Here is a 10,934-nt window from a genome sequence, read left to right as displayed (position 1 = left end):
CCCCGCGCCCAGGAGCCGCGTGCAGGGTTCAGCCGTGTTTCGGTTGCCCTCTGACCTGACCCTGAGCGCACAAAGGCCTCCCGGGTGCGCCGCCCTGGCCCAGGCTTCCAGTCGCTGCCAAATTAATGAGCCCACGTCAGGTTGGGTTTACAGCTCGGCCGGGAAGCAGCCGAGTGGAAAAAGAGCTGGGGGCCGCTCGGGGGGGTCCCCACATGAGTGCAGAGGCTGCCTGGCGTCCCTGCGGCCGGGGACGTCGAGGCCCGCGTGGGGCCGCGCTCAGTTCTCCACGCGCCCTCTCCCACTGGACCTGAGGGTGCAGGCCGCCCCGAGAAACCTGCCGCTCTGTGAGAAACGTCTGTCCTGCTTTCTTCCCAAAACACACACCTCACAGTTAACATCCCAGCCGCACAGGCCAGGCGTGCTCAACACGGGTCGTTGGGTTGCGGCTTAGCGACCCTTCGGTGTCTTTGCGGCGCCTAGAGCTGCGGCCTCGAATCCGTGCCTCCTAACACCGAGGCTCCGGGACTCCGAGCGCGCGCCCAGACGGACTCAGGACCCACTCCCAGCAGCAAGGGTCTGGAAGGCCAGCTTGGAAGGCGTTTTTCGATCTGCGGCTGGTGCTCGGTTTTGAAAGTCAAAGATCAAAGTCGAAAAGGGATTTGTTTGTTTTGAATGAAGATCTATCTGCTAGTTTATCCTGAAGTCTTGAAAACTGACTGAAGGTCTGCTCTCTTAATGAGGAATTCGGTTCAAGAAACATGATTAAATTTGAAGCTGATACATCTTTAATTGATTGATAATCACGACATTAATTTATCGTATTTCTTCCAGATTTTACAGGTATATTAAAAGAAAGTGTGCGTGCATGCGCAGTCTTGTCGAACTCTTTGCGAGCCTATGGTGTAGCCTACCAGACTCTGTCCAAGGGATTTTCCAGGCAAAAATACTGGAGTGGGTTGTCATTTCCTCCTCTGGGGGATCTTCCCCACCCAAGGATGGAACCCGTGTCTTCTGCATCTCCTGCATTGGCAGATGGATTCTTTACCCTTTGAGCCACCTGGAGAGCCTGAAAAAAAGCATTTCCATCTAGAAAACATTCAAAAGTTCAGAAGAGACATGCTCTGAAGAAGCAGCCCTCTTTTTCTGCAGCTTTGTTGCTGTTGAGAACCAAAGTTGGGAGCAACTGGTGTGACATTTACCTTGAATCATCTGTCACTTCTGCATCTTCCTCATCCTTGCTTCAAAGAGCACCCTGCCACAGACCCCTTTTCTTCTGATGACCTGAGTAAGGATAGCCTTAGGTCATCTCTCATGACACCCCAGTTACTCATCCTTGTCCCTTCTCTAGATTCCACACACATCCCTCTAGGCATTTTCTGGGCACCATCTCTTGCAGACCTTGCTGCCCTGAGTCCACACCTTCCTTTGAAACTTCAATGTACTTGGAAGGTCAAGTTGCCTTTATGATGTCAAGCAGTCACTATCTTTAAAGGTGTTCAATATCTCACAGAGTAGCATATAATACTTGATGTACTATGATTATCGTTTTGGCAAACTGTCTTCTCAACTAAAAATTTAACACATTAGGAACAATGACCAAGACCAATTGTCTCTATTGTCCTACAGAGCAGTGCTGGATCAAGAAGTGTTACTTATGTTGACTCCACAACTAATTAGAATTAATACAGTCCCCTCTAAAAGGCTAGTTACTGGAATGGTAGTGGTGGGTGTTCATTCTGAGATATGTCAATATATCTGTCAATATATCTGTTGACATATTTGTTTTTCTTCTGAAGCCAGATTGAGATAGTACCATTAAAGAAATTGACATTTTGATTGGAGGAGGAGAAAGGGAGGTGGGGGGGAAGAAATATAGGAAGGCAGAGGATCTTGAAAAATAATAGGAATGGGTATCAAGACAAAGTGAGGATACCTAAGAAACCATGAGGGCACCAAAGAATTAGGAAGCAAGAACACTCAATGGTGGGCCTGGGAGAGAGAGAGGGAAAGTGGGCCGTGCTAAGGACAAATTTCACCTACTAAGAGGGTATGGTATTATGATTTAGAGCTCATGTTCATCAACTCCTTGGACAGATTGTATAACCCTATGAGCATCAGTTTCCTCACCTGCAAAATGAGGATGGTAATAATACATAGATCACAGAGTTATGAGGATTAGATAAAATAACACTCTTAATAAGCATTAGCAATGACTGCTCTCAACTTCACCTGGGAGCACTGCATCATAATGTCATTAGGCCTTTGGCATTCCTATCTGCTCTATTACAATGTATCTTATGAGCAGACAGTGAAGTGAGTAAAGTGTTTTTTTTCTTTTATATGTAAGAAAGTGAAGAAGAGTCACTGGATACTTTAAAGAAGATATTTCACCAAAAGACAAAAACCAAATTGGAACAATAAGTAGCTGAGAAGAGTTAGAGAACTTTTTAAATGTTCACACACACACACACACACATCTTCCAAGTAAAATCCTTGTAGAGACGGGAAAAGGTATTGCATCCAGAAAATGTAAAAAGGATGCTCTAAAAACGAAACATTAAAAGAACAAGAAAGAAATTTTAAAAATTAAAAATAGGGTAGCAAAACAGAAATTCAGTAAAAGAGAGTTAAGATGAAGTTGAAGAATCTGTCAGAAAAGAACAAAAAGACAGATGGAAAATAGGGTGAGGAAAGATAAGAAAACTAGAAGATCGATACAGGAAATCCTACACTCAAATTAAATTCCAGGAAGAAAGTACAGAGAGAATAGAGGGAGATTTTTTCTTTTTTCAAAGAAACAGTACAAGAAAATTTCCCAGAACTTACTAAGTTCTTAGACTACAGAAGGGCCAGCTGAATGCATAGCACAAAGACTAACAAAAGACTTACACCAAAAGGCATACTCACAGAATTTCAGAAACGTGAATAAATAGAAACTCCAAAACCCTTCCAGAAAGAAAAACAGTCCCAGACCAAAAATCAGAATGGCATTGAACTTCTCAAAAATAACACTAGAAGTGAAAAGATAATGAATAGAGCAATGTGTTTACAATTCTAAGGAAAAATAATTTCCAGTCCAGAATTCTACAGCCAGCTGAACTACTCATGTGTGCAAACAAAATTAAGACATTTTCAGCCATGCAAAATTCTAAAACTTTTATCTCCCTGTACCCTGAAACAGATGCTGCTGACTCACCCAAAAGCCATCTCCATCTTTCTTTCATTTAATTTTTAAAGGCATCATATAGCCATGTGCTTCCGAGAAGTCAAGTCTTTCCCCAGCTCCAAGGAGTACCTTTGATTAATCTAAGCCAACATGTTATAATTCCTTACCCTTTGCCAATGATTGGCTTAGAAATAGGCATGTAACACAACTGAGATCAATTAACTACTAGGAAAATTCTACTAGGGGTCAGGGAAGATTTTCTTCACATCAAAAAGAAGTAAAAGAAAGGGACTTCTTCATTAGTATGTAGTTGTATGAGGACATGATACTCCAAGTTGAAGCAGTACCTTATCAAGGATGGAACACAAATATCAAGGATGGCAGAGAAGAAAGATGAAAAGAACCTGCATACTTGATAATGTCACTGAGCCATTGTATTCCTCAAACCTGAACCTAGGCAATATCCAGACTTATTGTCTCAAGAATGCCAGAATGCAAACGCTGGACACTTCACCTCATCTCTCAAGCTGAATTTATAGTGAAAGCAATAATAATTAATAAAAATGACTACTATTGATTGAGTATACTTAGGTACCGTTCTTTTGATTAATGTCTATGATAAACCTGTGACATAAGTACAGAATTGCTTCCATTTTGCAAATGAGAGCATATTGGCTCAACAAGTACATGAATTAGCCAGATTTGTAACCATTACTCTCTGACTCTAAGGTTTGAGAGTATTTTATTCCGACTCTGTGCTCAGGACAGATGTGAATGGAGCATGGGAAAATGTTTGAAGTATGCTGAGTTCAAACATGGTCTTAATAACCATTTTTAATTCACTTAGTTATTTGCCAATATAGTTCTGATTTGTGGTAACCAACCTTCAAGATGGCCCCCAATGATCTTCACTTCCTGGTATTAACATTTTTGTGTAGCTCCCTTAGTGAATAGGGCTGACCTGTGTAACCAACAGGATATCCTGACAATGTGTGATTTCCCAGGCTATGTCATAGAAGCATCATGGCTTCTGCCTTGCTTTCTCTTGGATCACTCACTCTGGGAGAAGCCAGTTGGTGTGTCACACACACTGAAGAAGCCCTGTGGAGAGGTCCATGTGTCAAGAAACCAAAATCTCCTGCCAATATCCATGTGTGTGAGCCATCTTGAAAGTAGATCCTCTAGCCCCAGACAAACATCTGATAATTGCAATCCTGGCCAACACTTGACTACAACCTTATGAAAGACCTTGAGCCAGAACCATCCAGCTAATCTACTCCTGAGTTCTTGACCCATAGAAATTATGAGATAAGTGTTTATTGTTTTGCAACCTAAATGTCCATCAACAGATTCAAATGGAGGAGGACCCTGTGGTCCTGCCCTCCCCTCCATTGTCCTCTGCCTGCCTTTTGTCTGTGGAAAAACTTTAGCCAAAGAATAAATTTAATCAGAAAAGTGAGAAAATGCAGAAACAAAGGAAAACAGTGCAACAAGACTAAATAATAATAGTTTAGTTCCTCTTCGTGGGCTATAGATCATATTCTGAGCCATATCCTGTGAGCTGTCTTATAGATATGGAAACCCCTACCAAATAGAAGAAGTTAACCACATGATGAGTAGACTATAGACTATAGCCATGGTATAAGCTGCCACAGTTCCAAGAATTGACCGCAGAGAAATGGGAACAAACCAACCCTAGAACTGAAGACTAACTGTACCTAAAATAATCAACTGAGACTGGTCAGAGCACCACATGACAATTTTAAGATGACTATCAAAGCTAACTATACTGTCTTTACCTGTAACCCCCTCCTGTCTATGAAATCTGCCCACTGATTGTCAGTTGTGGGGGAGTCAGCCCTTGGACAGGAGTTCACCCTCCCCGTGGTTGCTGGCATCCAAAACAAAGCAAATTTTCCTTTCCACCAACCTTGTCTCTTTAATGGCTTTTGAACAGTGAGTAGCCAGACTCCACTTTTGTTTAGAAGACAAATGGATTAAAAAAAAAAAAAAGATGTTTTTATACATATGCATATATGTATACATAGTGGACTACTCCTCAGTCATAAAAAAGAATTAAATAATGCCATTTGCAGCAACATGGAAGAACCTAGAGCTTATCATACTAAGTGAAGTAAGTCAGGAAGAGAAAGACAAATACCATATGATGTCGCATACACATGGGATCTAAAATATGATACAAATGAACTTTTACACAAAAGGGAAGCAGACTCACAGACAGAGAGAACAGACTTGCGGTTGCCAAGGGAAAAAGGAGATGAGAGAGGCAGGGACTGCGAGTTTGGGACTCAGCACAGCTATTTTATATAAAAGGAGTAAACGGCAAGGTCCTACCATGGAGCACAGGGAATGATATTCACTATCCTGTGATAAACCATAAAGAAAAAGAATATTAAAAAGAATGTATATATATATGTATATATATATATATACAGAGAGAGAGATATCTGAATCACTTTGGTGTACAGTAGAAATGAACACAACATTGCAAATCGACTGTACTTCAATAAAATAAAAAATTTTTTACAGTGTTTATTGCTTTAAGCGGCTCAGTTTGGGGATAATTTGATATATAGCAATAGATAAATTAATACACTGGGTAATTTAATAACCTTCTTCACTTTAAAGGCAAAAGGAGACTTAGATTTATCAATTTATGTTTTTTAAAGAGACATATGTGGTCCTCACACAACACCACGGAGGAGGGCATGGCAACCCACTTGAGTATTCTTGCCTGGAGAATCCCATGGACGGAGGACCGTGGCAGGCTACAGTCCCCGGGGTCGCAAAGAGTTGGACACGACTGAAGCAACTGAGCACGCAGGCACGCACACAACACCGTGAAAGGAATAAAGTACCAGCTCAGAAAACTGATCATCAGACACATGTGCTCAAGGTACTCAAGTTAGCCAGGGACAAAATTAATAGAAGAACATTCTGGGTCTTTTTCGCCAAGCCTTTCCAGTATCCCTGTTTAGAAGTTGGCTCAGGCAGAAAAACCCAGAATAAATACAAAATAAAACAAAAATGAAAGAAATCCCCAAAGAGCCCCTAATTTTAAAATATCTCCTAAGAGGCAGCCAGCCACATGTAACACTCCCGATGCTCCCAGCCTCACTGCCCTTGTGGTTCTCATTGCACACAAGAGTTTATAGTCTTGGATCTTGCCCAAAATTGTAGATAGTCATCAGTTTTAAGAACATTCATGTATTCTGAACAGTGAAACTGTTAATGGTTACGGTGTTTATAGCTTGGGTTTAAATAGGAAACTAATAAAGATAAAATCTCTGTTTGATAAGGTGCTCAAACCCCAGTCAATGGAAAGCTTCCTGCTGCACAGTGCGTTCTTTGAGTCTATCATTGAGCCCTGGGTCCAGCCTCAGAAAACGCAATTAGGAGGGAGTTAAAACTCACAGAGCCAACGTGCTTTTCTTAGAACTAATACTGACGTGGTAAATGCTACTTTTGGACAATAATGAGTGAGTGAGTGACTGAGTGGGTCTGCTTTTTGTTAGGCACGAGCCCTATAGGGTTTGTTTGGGTTTCCTGTTTACTTTGAAAGAGCAAGCAGAATCTCTGGGGCCAAAACTGCTCTGACAGAAACCTCAGTTGATGACCTTGGCTTGAGTTGGGCAAACCCTTGCAAATAAAGTCTCCTCTTTGCTCCAGAGGTAGTAAAGTTGTAATGTATGCGGTCTTTCAGGAGTAATCATCTACAGCAGGGAACTTGGCAGAAAGCAAGCCTGAGTTTGTTTCTTAGAAGTCATTCGCATTAAAGTCTAAAATGGACTGCAAAGCACATACTCATCTGCAGTAGATGTTGCTACAGGTGTAGGATGTTGTGGTTTCCAACATCTTACATGTGTTCTCTAAACAGTACCTCGAGTGTCTTTTTGTTTCTGGGCTGTGTGGTTTCCTGTATTTCTGGCAGATGATCCCCTATGTAGAAAGACAGCTGCCTGCAAAGTTTACTGAAAATTATGTATAAAGACACACATGCAGAAAATGGTGTTGGCTCTGAGAGAAGCTTGGAGCAAGAGCAGGATGGAGCCTGAGGCACTTGTCCAAGTAGCTGAAATAAGCCGTGTCATTAACGTCCAAGCCTGAGCAGCTTCCCTTTACCTTCAGGAATTCCTCCAGTTCCCAAGCTCTTGAGCCGTGCAACAGACTGAGTAATAGAAATCTGAATTCGAAACACAGGAGCACGCTGGAGGGAAAAGATAAAGGAAGGCCCCATTAGATGAGAACTCTTGCCAACACTCCATACCCAAGCAGGAATGTCAAGAAGTTTTTGTGTGAATCATCCAAATCATAAATCAAGCAAGCCTCAGCTCTGGAGTCAGAGATACGGCTGGAACACAGCTATTAAATATCAAAAGCTGACAAATGCCCAGGGTGTGGAGCTTAAGATACTAGACAGCCAGGTGGTATTTTATTTTTTTGTTGTTGTGTTTTTGGCCTTGCTGTGTGGCGTGCAGGATCATAGTTCCCCAACCAGGGATCAAACCTATGCCCCCTGCAGTGGAAGCACAGAGTTTTACCCACTGGACTGCCAGGGAAGTCCCTAGGTGGTACTTTAAAAAGCAAACACATAGGCAATCCTGAGGCCTGTCTATATAGTCAGTGCACTCAGACTTTCATCCCACGCTTGCCAAGCCAAGGGTCCTCCCTTCCCGCATCCCATGAACACTGTCTTGAGATTATGGAATTCCCACTTTGAGGATTCTCTCCCATTACAGGCTTGCCTGGTACTCATGTAGGTCTCATTTGCCCTACATAAAAGCATTAAGGGGGTTGTGTGTGTGTGTGTGCACATATATGTAAGTATCAACAGATAGTTGGAAGCCCCACATGTAAACTCACCTACAAAGAATCGACCCTACTGAGAGTTCTTGGCTTTAAAAATCTTTTAAATCTTCATTTTCTTTTTCCCCTTCCAAAGAAGTAATGCAAATAGAAGGCAGATAAGCTGTTTCCTTGCAGCCATGTATTTATCCACTGGGTTTCTGAGAATAGTAATCTGGCAGAATCTAGCTCCTGATTCCATGGACTGGGCAGTCCTTGGTGGATTACTGAAGCATGTGCTTCTCCCTCTGTCCTGGAGTTGTGAAGGTGACCAGGGAAAAGACAGGTCAAGAAGGGCAGCTGGAGGGGCAAACTCATGGTTATGCCATAAAGGAGGAGAAGTAGTGCATTTCTTAGAGTTTCAGGTCCTCCTCTCCCATCCCTGTTATTACTCAGTAATTGGCTGCAGGTGAAGAGAATGGCATGCTAAAATGAGAGGCTGAAATTCTTTCTAAGACTCTTGTATTGTTAGTATAGGCCCAATGGTGTGGGACTGCCACAGGACTTCTGGCCAACACGGCAGGGATGTGATCCAAGGATGCAACCTACAGATCAGATATTAGAGAGAACTGATAAAGATATTACTTTCTATTTCACTTAGCAATGTATGGTAAGCCCTAGATTCTACACGTGTCAGGCACAAAAGGGAACCTTTCTCTGTAGAACATTACTTCTATTTTTCTTTAATAAATATATCAGATTACTGAGTGAACTTCCAGTTAAAAATAGTTGGTTGGATACACATTTGCCTCCACTTCCTCCATAATTTCCACTAAAGTGACAACTAAGGATTCAAACAAACAAAAAACGAAAGGTAAACGAAGAGAGGAGGTGAAACAATAGCAAGTGCTTTTAGCAGCTGAAAAGCACTTGAAAGAGTGGCAATGGCTTAGCAGACCCAAGAAATTCGGGAAGCCCAAGAATACTGGAGTGGGTAGCCTATCCCTTCTCCAGGGGGATCTTTCTGACCCGGAATCGAACTGGGGTCTCCTGCATTGCAGGCGGATTCCTTACCAACTGAGACATCAGGGAAGCCCAAGGAAAAGCTGAGAGGTATGAAATCCCCCAAAAGTATAAGAATTGGCAGTACCAGTTACTTCTGGAAGTGGGGATAATAACGGGGCTAATATCCAGAGGACTTGTTGAGCTTGACAAGCAGTGAGACCAACCCCATACCACATCTCCTCCAATACTCCAAAAGAAGATAGAAATGTTTTCCCTAAAGAGGATAAGACAAAGGATCTGTTGGGCTGAGGAACACCAAGAAATCAAGGCACAAAATGTGTCCAAAAAAAAAAGGGTGAATAAGTGAAAGCTGACACACTGAATGTTAATATTAATCCCACAGTATTTTGACATCCTAATTAGAAGAGACTTCTTTAATAAATCTGGCCAGCTTAGGAGAAAAGACCTAGAAACTGACATCAGGGATTCACCTATGAAATGGCCTACCCAGATCACCCCAGAGTGAGGTGAAGCTCAGAGTCTGACAAGCCCTGCTTTGCATACAGAACTTCCTTTCAACTTTGTAGCATCCTACTCTTACATACCAATAGATGGCAAGATTACCAACATTTGAAGACGAATTCTAATAAGAAAAAAGAGGCCAAATCAACAATCAAGCAAATATACAACAACTTGGAAGAAAATAATGTAGGCAGATGAAACCTTTAACAAATGACTATTACCTACATGAAACAAGAACACGATATTACATTTAAAAGGGGAGAATTAAATATAGGAAATAAAAATTAAAGTCTCAATAAAAGTTTTGAAAATGAAATTGAAAAAATATCCCTGAGGGTAAAATAAAGAGATAGAAAAATAGGAGACTAGTAAGAAATATTGAGGACCAGCCCTATACACTGATCATTGATGAGTAGGAGTTCCAGAAAGAGACAAAGAAAACAGATAAGGGGGTAGATCATCCAATAACTCATTAAAATTGGCAGAGTTAATTACCTACCAGGTTCTGGCCAAAGTGGATACAAATAGATTCACACCTCGGCTCATCATTATGAAATTTTAACACTTTATGACAAAGAGAAAATCCTAAAAATTAGGTACGAAGTACCAGGAATTGGAATAGCATCTGACCTCTCAACAGCAATGCTAGAAATATAAAAGCCAAGAAGAAATGTCTTCCATTCCTGAGGGAAAATTATTTCCAACCTAGAATTTTATACCCAGCCCCAGCACTAATCAAGTAGAGTGGTAGAATAGAGATATCTTCAGAAATGCAATTCTCAAAACATTATCACCATTTACCCTTTCTCAGAAAACTCCTGGAGAATGTGTTCCATCAAAACAATTGAATAAACCAAGAAAGAGGAAGACATGAGATCCGAAAAACAGGGAATTCAACATAAGACAGAGGCCAAGGTAACTTTCAAGATAGTAATGCAGGGAAAACCCAAGACAACAGATGTGTAAAAAGCCTAAAGACAAAGTAATCAAGATTGGAAGGGTTTAGAAGGCTTTTGGGGTGACATCTAATGGACTATCTAAAGTATTTGAGCTTATTAAGAGGAGAGTTTCATAACTGGAAGAGAGTTTGGACTCATTTGGTGATAAATATATAGAAAACCAAGCAAAAAAGCAGTAAGGCAATTATTGATGCCAGGGAAAACAGTAAGTTGTGGAGAAAAGGAAAAGCAATCATAGTGTACTACATAGCTCAGCTGACAATAGCATTTTAAATGGTCATAAAATGGGAATATATATATACATATATATGTGTGTGTGTGTATATATATATATATATCAGAGAAGGCAATGGCAACCCACTCTAGTACTCTTGCCTGGAATATGCCAAGGGCAGAGCAGCCTGGTAGGCTGCCGTCTATGGGGTCACTAAGAGTCGGACATGACTGAAGCGACTTAGCAGCAAATATATATATAT

The sequence above is a fragment of the Bison bison genome, unplaced genomic scaffold, assembly GCF_000754665.1.
Source record: "Bison bison bison isolate TAMUID 2011002044 unplaced genomic scaffold, Bison_UMD1.0 scf7180017864329, whole genome shotgun sequence".
NCBI classification, from domain to species: Eukaryota; Metazoa; Chordata; class Mammalia; order Artiodactyla; family Bovidae; genus Bison; species Bison bison.
Note: the sequence above shows the minus strand (reverse complement) of the source record.